The sequence below is a fragment of the Macaca fascicularis genome, chromosome 16 (assembly GCF_037993035.2).
Source record: "Macaca fascicularis isolate 582-1 chromosome 16, T2T-MFA8v1.1".
NCBI lineage: Eukaryota > Metazoa > Chordata > Mammalia > Primates > Cercopithecidae > Macaca > Macaca fascicularis.
The window spans coordinates 60,951,197-60,964,037 of NC_088390.1; positions in this window are offsets into that span (position 1 = coordinate 60,951,197).

Below are 12,841 nucleotides of genomic sequence, written 5' to 3' on the forward strand. Positions count from 1 at the left end.
CCCAGATTCATTTTCGTAGAGCAGGCAAAAAGGATGAATTTGGAGCTGAGAGACAATAAGTTGCTAACTGTCACAGTCTAACCTTTTGGCTATTCAGTTTTCACATGCACCTTTCTATACACATTTGAACTCTTGTTCATGGGCAAAACAATTTTTATTTTTTGAGACAAGGTCTCTGTCACTCAGGCTAAAGTGCAGTGGCACGATCATAGCTCACTGCAGCCTTTGAACTCCTGGGTTCAAGCGATCCTCCTGCCTCAGCCTCACAAGTATATGGGACTACAGTCATGTGCCACCACACCCAGCTAATTTTTAAAATGTTTTTGTGGAGACAAGTTCTCTCTCTAGAGCTCAGGCTGCTCTCAAACTCCTGGGCTCAAGTGATCCTCCCGCCTCAACCTCCGAAAGTGCTGGGATTACAGGCGTGAGCCACCTCACCTGGCCACAATTTTATATTCTGTCTAAGAAGATACATCTATCCGGCCAGGCTTGGTGGCTCACACCTGTAATCCCAGCACTTTGGGAGGCCGAGGCAGGCAGATCACGAGGTCAGGAGATTGAGACCATCATGGCTAACATGGTGAAACCCCGTCTCTACTAAAAATAGAAAAAACTAGCTGGGTGTGGTGGCGAGCGCCTGTAGTCCCAGCTATTTGGGAGGCTGAGGCAGGAGTATGGCGTGAACTTGGGAGGTGGAGCTTGCAGTGAGCCAAGATCACGCCACTGCACTCCAGGCTGGGCAACACAGCAAGACTCCATCTTAAAAAAAAAAAAAAGATACATCTATCCATCTTAAAGGTACTTGCTGTTTCCCCAAAATGTAAAGATGCATAGTCCCAACAGTCATTGTTTCTATTGCTGGCTATTTTAAATACTTCTCAAATTCAGTCATAGTTCCACTGAATATTCTTACCTAAAGACTAAACTGTAAAATTATCTTCCAACCATTTGTATATTAAAAAATGGAAAGGAGAGAGAAGAAGGATAGCATATTAAAATAAAGGCATTGACTGGGTGCAGTGGCTCACACCTGTAATCCCAGCACTTCGGGAGGCGGTGGTGGTGGATCATCTGAGGTCAGGAGTAAGAGACCAGCCCGGGCAACATGGCGAAATCCTGTCACTGCTGAGAATACAAAAATTAGCCAGGTGTGGTGGCGCACGCCTGTAATCCCAGATACTCAGGAGGCCGAGGCAGAAGAATTGCTTGAGCCTAGGAGGCAGCGGTTGCAGTGTGCTGAGATCGTGCCACTGTGCTCTAGCCTGGGCGACAGAGCAAGACTTTGTCTCAAAATAAATAAACAAATAAATAAATAAAGATATGAATACAACAAGCAAAGAGAAAATATGCAAAGCTACTTTGTTTCTGTAATTGGTCATTAAGGTTGTAGTTTATACCTATGACTTCCTTCTGCAGGAAGCTAACTCCATATTATCCTTGCCCTACGTCAGAACTTCAGTTGCTGTGGGTTCTTTATGTGGTGGAATGACTGACATTTTATTGCCAAAGTGTCTGAATCTTCATTGTTCTTACCCCTTCTCCCCGCACCTGTTTTTTGGTTGCTATGTAGTTTTCCATTAACCTTTACTATTGGAGATGGAAGAACTAGAGGTACCTCAGAGAATCTGGGTTCCAGACATAGTCCTCCTTTCTACCCTTGTGTAGCAACTCAGTTTCCCCTTGGTCATCAGGATCATTCTCTCCAGCCAGTAGATTAACTCTCCTTCCCACCTCATCCCCTTTTTTCCCTGCTTAGTTCAACAGCATATGGAACCCAAAATGTCCAGGTGACAGTCTCATCTTCCAAACCAGGGAAGAACCATTGTGGTGTCTCCTTGTGGAAGCATCCCCCTCTTGGGAACAAAGATCTCCAAATCATCAGAGCTCAAAGTTGCCAGGATAGGAAGCGAACATTCTACAAGTGGGTTATTGGGTGGAATAGTGAGAGAAGCCACTCCCACACCCACCCTTTGATTCCTGGACTATCCTGGCTATGAGGGAGACAGCACTAGATAGTGACCTCTGATTCAAAACCTAAACTGCATCCTGTAAACCAGAACCCATTTCTTTCAGGGTGTTGTCTACCAACCGACACTGTAACAGATTTTAGTGAGCCATTTCACCTTTCCATTAGGCCAATTGCTTCTAGGTGATGGGGAGTGGAGTAAGACCAGCGAATTCCACGGCTGTGAGCCCACTGCTTCACTTCCTTTGCAGTGAAGCGAGTCCCCTGATCAGACACAACGCAGTGTGGAATGCCGTGATGGTGAATAAGGCATTCTGTGAGTCCACGGGGTGCAGCGCCGGCTGAAGCATTATGAGCAGGGAAGGCAAACCCACATCCAAAATATGTGTCTATTCCAGTGAGGATGAATCTCTGTGGTTCGGATAGTTTTATTCTGTCAGCATAAAAAAAAAAAAAAATGGGCAGGTTAATGACTAGGTTATCCTTAAATAGGTTAATGCATTATTTTTTTGATAATAACATGTCTCATTTTGAAACAGCAGAACTTTGTAAAAGTGAGAGAGCATGAACATTTTAATGGTAAGATTCTAAAGTGATTCTGTCCCCTTAACAAGGAAATGTTTCCTTCTTGAAGGTAGAACTACCACCCCAACCATCCTAAAGAGACAGATGCCCGGCCAGGCGCAGTGGTTCACGCCTGTAATCCCAGCACTTTGGGAGGCTGAGGCGGGTGGATCATCTGAGGTTAGGAGTTGGACACCAGCCTAGCTAACATGGTGAAACCCTGTTTCTACTAAAAATACAAAAAAAAAAAAAAAAAAAAAAAGCTGGGTCTGGTGGCAGGCACCTGTAATCCTAGCTACTCAAGAGGCTGAGGCAAGAGAATCACTTGAACCTGGGAGATGGAGATTGCAGCGAGCTGAGATCACTCATTGAACTTGGGCAACAAGAGTGAAACTCCGTCTCAAAAAAAAAAAGAGACGTGCCTACAGAGTTCAAAAGGAAAAGCTGCATGTACTCTCACATTATAACAAACACACGTACATATAGTACTACACGCCAGGAACTTCACAGAGTGTTTCTGATGTATTCAGTAGTCCTCACGTTCATCATAGGAGGCAGATACTCTTATTATTCACATGTGATACACATCAAAACGGAGGCATAATAGGGAAGTAATTTGCCCAAAGTCACACAGCTGGTATGTGGTAGACCTGTCATTGGATATCTCCAGTACCTAGGCTGTCTTCATTACTAACTATTCTGTCTTTCATGGTAAGTTTTATCTTAAACACCAGTAATTATTTCTAACATTTCACATGAGCTCCTGAAACAAAGCAGTTTAATGGGAAGTGGCTGTTAGGTAAATAAGATACAACCAAATACAAAATTTAACCAACCCTTGAGGGAAAACTTATAGTGTAGGTCAAAGGGTGAACTACTGATGGTGTTGCATTCCGAGAGATTGCCACCTGCTCCTGTCTGATGTTATTCTTTTTATTTTTTATTTTTTTTTAAGATGGAGTCTCGCTCTGTCATCCAGGCTGGAGTACTGTGGCGTGATCTCGGCTCACTGCAACCTCCGCCTCCCGGGTTCAAGTGATTCTCCTGCCTCAGCCTCCCAAGTAACTGGGATTACAGGTGCCCGCCCCCACATATGGCTATATTTTGTATTTTTAATAGAGATGGGATTTCGCCGTGTTGGCCAGGCTGGTCTCAAACCCCTGACCTTAGGTGATCTGCCCACCTTGGCCTCCCAAAGTGCTGGGATTACAGGCGTGAGCCACACCGCGCCTAGCCTCTGTCTGATGTTATTCTGCTTTGACTTTTCTTCCCCTCTCCTTAGAAAATCCCACAGAATGTAGGCACTGCTGTCGAGTTCATGAATTTCTCTTTTTCCTAAACCAGGAAGCTGTTTTCTCCTTCTATCTTTTGTTTTTCATCCTCCAGTTTCCTTTTACTCTTTAAATTGCTGCTTTATTTGCATCTGAGCTGTGTTCCCCTTCGGCAAGCTTTCCTTACCCCACAACCCATACCCATGCATCTGATAAATGTGCTTCGGGGTCCCTCCTGCCTCCTTCCTCCTTTTGTGTTTCATAAGCTTCTTCAGTCCCTTAGAAGGAAGAGCATAGATAAACTGTCAGATTAGTGTGATTACCTTTAGCTCTGTGAGTGGAAAGCTTGACAGTCAAAACCAAAACCTGATCTCAAGAAAAAAATATTTTTAACGTTATAAATGGGGGAAAACGTTTATATCACTGCCAGGTTTGTGCAGATGTCAGTGGCCTAGAGTGGAAATTCTGGGTCTCACTGTAGCAAGCTGCTTATTTCACCAGTCATCCATTACTCAGAATTGAACACTAAATAGTCAAAGAAAGAACACTTGTGTTTCTCCTTAAGTCAGAGAATTGTAGCTGCCAGGAGGTAATATAGCTTTAGACAGCTATGGCACAAGAAGGAGTTTTGTAGGTCTGAAGGCCCTGCAGTTGTAGGAACATGGTTGATGTAAAAGTAAAGTTCCAGGCCGCGCATGGTGGCTCATGCCTACAATCCCAGCACTTTGGGAGGCTGAGGTGGATGGAGCATTTGAGGTTAGGAGTTCAAGACCAGCCTGGCCAACAAGATGAAACCCCGCCTCTACTAAAAACCAAAAATTAAAAAATAATAAAAAAAATTTAAAAGATAGCCAGGCATGGTGGCAGGAGCTTGTAATCCCAGCTACTCGGGAGGTTGAGGCAGGAGAATCGCTTGAACCCAGGAGGCGAAGGTTGCAGTGAGCCCAGATTGCACTGTAGCAGGACGAGCTGCAGATAAAACTCCTCAGACACCGGAATAAAGAAGGAAGGGGTTTATTTGGCCGGGGGCATCAGCAAGACTTCCGTCTCAAGAGCCGAGCTCCCGGAGTAAGCAATTCCTGTCCCTTTTTTTTTTTTTTTTTTTTTTTTTTTTGAGACGGAGTCTCGCTCTGTCGCCCAGGCTGGAGTGCAGTGGCCGGATCTCAGCTCACTGCAAGCTCCGCCTCCCGGGTTCACGCCATTCTCCTGCCTCAGCCTCCCGAGTAGCTGGGACTATAGGCGCCCGCCACCTCGCCCGGCTAGTTTTTTGTATTTTTTAGTAGAGACGGGGTTTCACCGTGTTAGCCAGGATGGTCTCGATCTCCTGACCTCGTGATCCGCCCGTCTCGGCCTCCCAAAGTGCTGGGATTACAGGCGTGAGCCACCGTGCCCGGCCCCCTGTCCCTTTTAAGGGCTCACAACTCTAAGGGGGTGCATGTGAGAGGGTCCTGATTGATTGAGCAAGCAGGGGGTACGTGACTGGGGGCTGTGTGCACTGGTAATTAGATCGGAACAAAACAAGATAGGGATTTTCACAGTGTATTTCTATACGATGTCTGTGATCTATAGAAAACAGAACCAACTAGGTCAGGGGTCGATCTTTACCAGGCCCAGGGTGCGGCACCAGGCTGTCTGCCTTTTAGTTTTTACTTCTTCTTTCTTTGGAGGCAGAAATTGGGCATAAAACGATATGAGGGGTGGTCTCCTCCCTTAGTGCCACTACACTCCAGCCTGGGTGACAGAGTAAGACTCCATCTCAAAAAAATAAAATAAAATAATAAAAAGAAGAAAGTACAGTTCCAGAGTGATCTCATGTTACAAAGACTGCTTGCAATGGGGTCAGCTGTGAGGTGGAGTTTGATAAACAGATGCTATGCTATCACTTTGGATCATCCCAGGGTAATGACACATTGATATCTGGTATCAGAATCTAGAAGCAAATAAAGAGCAATGAAGCTGTTTGGAAAACAAGATAAGGAAACAGGAAGCAACAAATTAAAAAAATTTAAAAGTAGCTTTTTTTTTTTTTTTGAGATGGAATCTCTCTTTGTCACCAAGCTGGAGTGCAGTGACACGATCTCGGTTCACTGCAACCTCCGACTCCCTAATTCAAGTGATTCTCCTGGCTCAGCCTCCCGAGTCGCTGGGATTATAGGCACTAGCCACCACGCCCAGCTAATTTTTTAGAATATTTTTAGTAGAGACAGATTTTTGTTTTGTTTAATTTAATTTAATTTAGGAGAGCTAAATAATTAAACACGAGGCCAAAGTACATAAGAAAGTGGCAGTATTTTATTGCAAATATGCACACACTCTTGGGCGAGATTCTCTGGTCCTCAGGTGTGTGGGGCCAGGGAAGTCGCGCCGGCGCTCTCGGGTGAGGTTCCCTGGTCCACGAATGCGGGGGCCGAAGAAGTCACGCTGGCTCCTGCCAGTGGCAGACTTTTATGCATTGGTACTGGAAGGGGGAGGGCAGTGGGCGGGATAAGGGCGTGATAGGGGCGTCTCCATAGGCGTCGCCGGGTAAGTTTCGATCTCTTCGGACTGACATCACCTGGCGCATGCTCGGTTGATCTGCATCTTCCCGGGACAGGCTGCATTTTCCCGCGCACGGGAAAGTTGGTGAGGAAGAACCCGGAAGCAACATGGATTATGCCCTCTTGTTCACCTTCCTCCATCTTGTCCCTTCTCCCTCACCCAAACAATTTTCACCATGTTAGCCAGGATGGTCTCAATCTCCTGACCTCTTGATTGCCCATCTCGGCTTCCCAAAGTGCTGGGATTACAGGCATGAGCCACCGCGGCCAGCCAAAAGTAGGTTTTTAACACCAACCATTGAGGTTTTGCATGCAGTGCAGAGAGCAGAGGAAGCACACTTCAGTCCAAATGAGCTTGAAGTCCTTTTTCTGCAGATGTAGTTCGCACAGCTTTGACTGAACAGCTCCAATTTAGATTCCTGGACCCTACCTTATTTCTGGGGTTTCCTGGAGTGTGGCTCACTTAGAAGGAAGTCAACCAAATTTTAAATGGAGAGGAAAGACTAAATTGAAGCTGGAGATATGTACATGTGCCTCCCTTTTCTTTCCTTATGGCCCAGCTTTGTTTGAGCCTACTATCCAATGTTTTAGTTTAGTTTAGTTTTGTTTTGTTTTTGAAATGGAGTCTCGCTCTGTCGCCAGGCTGGAGTGCTGTGGCGCGATCTCGGCTCACTGCAATATCTGACTCCCTGGTTCAAGCAATGCTCCTGCCTCAGCCTCCCAAACAGCTGGGATTACAGGTGCACACCACCACGCCCAGTTACTTTTTGTATTTGTAGTAGAGATGGGGTTTCACCGTGTTGGCCAGGCTGGCCTCAATCTCCTGACCTCAAGATCTGCCTGCCTCGGCCTCCCAAAGTGCTGGGATTACAGGCATGAGCCACCACGCCTGGCCCCAGTGGTTTTTAAAGCATCTCCCAAAGCATGTCTACCCTGGGTGACAGAAAGCAAGAGAGGAAGACATCTGTAACATAAATGGAAGGACCCTGACTTTCCGATTCTGGTCCTGGCTCCATCATTTTCTTTCTTTCTTTTTTTTTTTTTTTTTTTTTTTTGGAGACAGGGTCTTGCTCTATCACTCAGGCAGAGTGCAGTGGCGTGATCTCGGTTCCCTGCAGCCTCCATCCCCCCGGTTCAAGCGATTCTCCTGCCTTAGCCTCCTGCCTCTGAGAAGCTAGGACTACAGGTGTGCACCACCACACCTGGCTAAGTCTTGTGTTTTTAGTAGAGATGGGGTTTCATCATGTCATCATGTTGCCCAGGCTGGTCTTGAACTCCTGGCCTGAAGTGATCCACCTGCCTCAGCCTCCCAAAGAGCTGGGATTACAGGCATGAGCCACCATGCCGGGCCCTGGCTCTATTATTTTCTAGTACAGTACATCTTTGGCAAAGACCATTTTCTCATCCCTTTTGTCAGTACAGCACAGTACTGTACTGTTTCATTAGATGCCACTGTAACCTAGATGGCAGCTTAGGACTCTGTCCCTTGGAGATATGGGTGATAGACTTGAGAAAAGATTTCAGAAAGCAGATGGAGAAGGGGTTTACACTGCCACAACACACACAAAAACTTCAAAGAGAACAGTAAGCATCACCATTCTCTTGTTTTTTCACCTTTTATATTGTGAAGTACATCATGGATACAGAAAAGTATATTTAACATAAAACTGTAGCTTAATGAATAATTATCAAATAAACTCCTGAGCTACCTGCCACCCAGGTGAAGAAATAAAATATTGTTAGCATTCTTGAAACTCACCCCTTTCACATGCTCCACCCCTTTCAGATATGATTCTCCTAATCATATCACTTTTCCACCAAAAAGGATGATTTCATAATAGTTATTTCCTTACCTTTCTTGGAATTTTACCACCAAAGTGTAGATCCCTAAACAATATGGTTACTTTTTTGAATGTTATGTGGAGATAATAATATTGAATATATTCTTTTGTACTTTCTTTCCAAAGATTAATCTTGTGTAGCTTTAGTTCGTTTATATCAATTTCTGTATAGTATTCCATTGTATGAATATACCTTAGTTTGTTTATCCATATTCTATTGTTGATGAATATTCAAGTTGTTTCCAGTTTTTGGCTGTTAACGACATTCTACTAAAGAACTTTCTTATGAGTGTATCCCACTGATCGACACGTGCATACGTTTCTCTAGGGTCTATACCTCAACGTTGAATTTCTGGATCACAGGGTAGGCAAATCTTTGATTTGTAATGCCAAACTGTTATTCAAAGTGGCTGTACTAGTTTACCTTCCTAGAAGTAGTGTATGAAAGTTCCCATTTGTCCAGGTGCTCAACAACACTTGATATTGTCAGATTTTAGATGTTACCAATCTGGTGAGGGAATAATGTTATTGCATAGTGGTTTTAATTTGTATTTCCCTGATTAGTAATGGGGTCAAGCATCAGTTTATACATTTGTTAGCCATTTGGCTTTTCCTTTATGGAAAGCGCCATTCAAATATTTTGTCTATTTTTCTTTTTCTTTTTTTTTTTTTTTTTTTTTGAGACGGAGTCTCGCTCTGTTGCCCGGGCTGGAATGCAGTGGCCGGATCTCAGCTCACTGCAAGCTCCGCCTCCCGGGTTCCCGCCATTCTCCTGCCTCAGCCTCCCAAGTAGCTGGGACTACAGGCACCCGCCACCTCGCCCGGCTAGTTTTTTTTTGTATTTTTTAGTAGAGACGGGGTTTCACCATGTTCGCCAGGATGGTCTCAATCTCCTGACCTCGTGATCCGGCCGTCTCGGCCTCCCAAAGTGCTAGGATTACAGGCTTGAGCCACCGCGCCCGGCCATATTTTGTCTATTTTTCTAATGGGTCATCTTTTTATTATTGATTTGTATTAGTTCCTTGTACATTCTGGATACTAGCCCTTTGTAAGTTGCATGTGTTTTAAATATCTTCTCCCACTCCGTGGGCTTTTTACCCTCTTTATGATATATCTTGATGAACAGAAGTTTTTAATGTTAATATAATTATCATTTTACCTTTCACATTTAGATCTGTAACCCATCTGGAATTTAATTTTTATGTATACTGTGTAATAGGGATCCTTTTCTTTTGAGATGGAGCCTCGACCTGTCACCCAGGCTGGAGTGCAATGGCATGATCTTGGCTCACTGCAACCTTCACCTCCCAGGTTCAAGCGATTCTCCTGCCTCAGCCTCCTGAGTAGCCAGGATTACAGGCGCCTGCCACCACACCCAGCTAATTTTTGTATTTTTAGTAGAGACGGAGTTTCACCACGTTAGCCAGGCTGGTTTCGAACTCCTGACCTCAGGTGATCTGCCCACCCCGACCTCCCAAAGTATTGGGATTACAGGCGTGAGCCACCACAGCTGACTCATTTTTTTTTTTTTTTTCCTTTTAGAGACAGAGTTTCACTCTGTCACCCAGGCTGGAGTGCAGTAGCACAACCACAGCTCACTGTAACCTCAAACTTCTGGCTCAAATTAACCTCCTACTTCAGCCTCCCAAAATGCTGGAATTACAGGTGTGAGCCACCATGCCCAGCCAAATTTCATTTTTTATCTACATGTTTATCCAGTTGTCTTGGCGCCGTTTATTGAAAAGTCTAGCCTTTCTTCACTAATCTTCAGTGACACTTTTCTCATATATCAAATGTCCATTTTTACATGGGGATCTATTTCTGAGATCTCTCTTTCATTCTGCTTTTGTCTATCCCTGTTCCAGTGCCACACTGAAATATTACAGCTTTCATAATCAGTCTTGGATCTGGTAGAACAAGTCTTTCCACCTTATTCTTCTTCAAGAGCCTCATAGCTGTTTTTGCCCTTTTGCATTTTAGAATCAGCTTATTAAATTACACACCTACATAAACACACACAAACAAACACACTCATTTACTTAACTGTTGGGATTTTTATTGGGATTGTACTGAATCCATAAATCAATCTGAGAAGAATTAACATTTTTACAATATTGTGTCTCCTAATCCTTCAATGTAGTATCTCTTCTTTTGTTTAAGTCTTTTCTAAGTTCTCTTAGTAAGTTTTTTTTTTTTTTTTGAAACAGAGTCTCGATCTGTCACCAGGCTAGAGTGCAATGGCGTGATCTGGGCTCACCACAACCTCTGCCTCCCGGGTTCAAGTGATTCTCCTGCCTCAGCCTCTGGAGTAGCTGAGATTACAGGTGTGCGCCACCACGCCCAGCTAATTCTGTATTTTTAGTATAGACAGGGTTTCTCCATGTTGGTCAGGCTGGTCTTGAACTCCCAACCTCAAGTGATCTGCCCACCTCAGCCTCCCAAAGTGTTGGGATTACAGGTGTGAGCCACCACGCCCAGCCTCAGTAAGATTTTATAACAATGTATTTCAACTCTTTCAGAACTTCAGTTCAACATTTTCCTAAATATTTCATATTTTTGGTGCTACTACCATTGTATTTTTCAAATTTCATTTTGTATTTGTTAGTGGTATATATAGAATTACGATTGGTCCACATATTGATTTTAGAAAATTGTTAAATTATTAATTTCATAATTTATCTGTAAATCTTCTGGATTTTCAATGTATATATTAGATCATCTGTAAGTAATGCAATATTTTACAATTCTTACATATTTTGTTGCTTTTTCTTGTTTAACTGCATTTGCTAGATCTTCTGTACAATGTCAAATAGACAGTGATAGTGAATATCCTTGTCTTATTTCTGATTTCAGAGAGAAAGCTTATAACACTTTACTATTAAATATGATATTTACTATATATATTTTGTACATACTCTTATCAGATTAAAGAAATTTCATCCTGTTCCTAGTTTTCTTTTTTCTTTTTTTTTTTCGAGATGGAGTCTGGCTCTGTCCCCTAGGCTGGAGTGCAATGGCATGATCTTGGCTCACTGCAACCTCCACCTCCCGGGTTCAAACAATTCCCCCACCTCAGCCTCCCAAGTAGCTGGGATTACAGGAACCCGCCACCAAGACCAGCTAATTTTTGTATTTTTGTAGAGATGGGGTTTCACCATGTTGGCCGGGCTGATTTTGAACCCCTGATGTCAAGTGATCCGCCCATCTTGGCCTCCCAAAGTGCTGGGATTACAGGTGTGAGCCACTGCACCTGGCCCTGTTCCTAGTTTTCTAGGAATTTTAATCATGAATGGATATTGAATTTTGTCAGATGCGTTTTTGTCTTTATTGAAATGATCCTGTCATTTTTCTTCTTAAATTGTGTGATAAATTAATTTTTCAATGTTAAACCAACCTTGAAATCCCAGATAAATCCAGTTTATATTATTCTGTTTCTAAGGTGATTTGGTTTGCTGATTTGTTTTGCTGTTTTTTCATCTAAGCTCATAAATGAGACTGGTCTGCATCTTCCTTTCTCTTATTGTTCTTGGTAAGTTTTGCTAGTGTTATGGATGAATTGGAAAATGTCTCTGAAAAAGTTTGTGTGAAATTAGAATTACTTATTCTTAAATACTTAATTGTATAACTGAAGAAACCATCTGGGCTTGGAATTTTCTTTGTGGGAATATTTTGTTTGTTTTTGAGAAAGAGTCTCACTCTGTCGCCCAGGCTGGAGTGCAGTGTCATGATCTCGGCTCACTGCAACCTCTGTCTCCCGGATTCAAGCAATTCTCATGCCCCAGCCTCCTAAGTAGCTGGGATTACAGGCATACGCCATCATGCCCAGTTAATTTTTGCATTTTTAGTAGACACGGGCTTCACCATGTTGCCCAGATTGGTCTCGAATTCCTGACCTCAAGTGATCCACCCACCTCAGTCTCCCAAAGTGCTAGGATTACAGGTGTGAGTCACCATGCTTGGCCAATATTTTGTTCTTGATAGAGTATTCTTTGTTCTTAGAGGATTATTCATGTTTTCTATTTTTTTCCTGAGTCAATTTTGGGAAATTTTATTTTTTTAGGATAACACCCATTTCACCTAAAATTTCAAATTTATTGGCATAAAGTCATTTCTAATATCCTCTTGTCTTTTAAATGCCTGTAGCATCTTTAGAACTGTTCCCTTTTCACTCCTAAAACTGATGATATTTGCTCCCTCTCTCTTTTTATCACTCTTGTCAAGCTGGGCGCAGTGGCTCACACCTGTAATCCCAGCACTTTGGGAGGCCGAGGTGGGCGGATTACCTGAAGTCAGGAGTTCAAGACCAGCCTGGCCAACATGGCGAAACTCTGTCTCTACTAAAAAATACAAAAATTAACCAGGCGTGGTGGTGTGCACCTGTAGTCCCAGCTACTCAAGAGGCTGAGGCAAGAGAATTGTTTGAACCCAGGCAGTGAAGGTTGCAGTGAGCCGAGATCGCACCACTGCACTCCAGCCTGGGAGACAGAGACTCCGTCTCAAAAACAAAATAAATAAACAAGCAAACAAACAAACAAATAAATAAATAAAATATTACTCTTGTCAGAGATTTGTGAGTCATTTCAAAGGTCCAATGTCTGTCTTTATTGATCCTCTTCATGTTTTTGTTTCTTATCAATTCGTGTGCTTTTTCTTCTCTTTTTC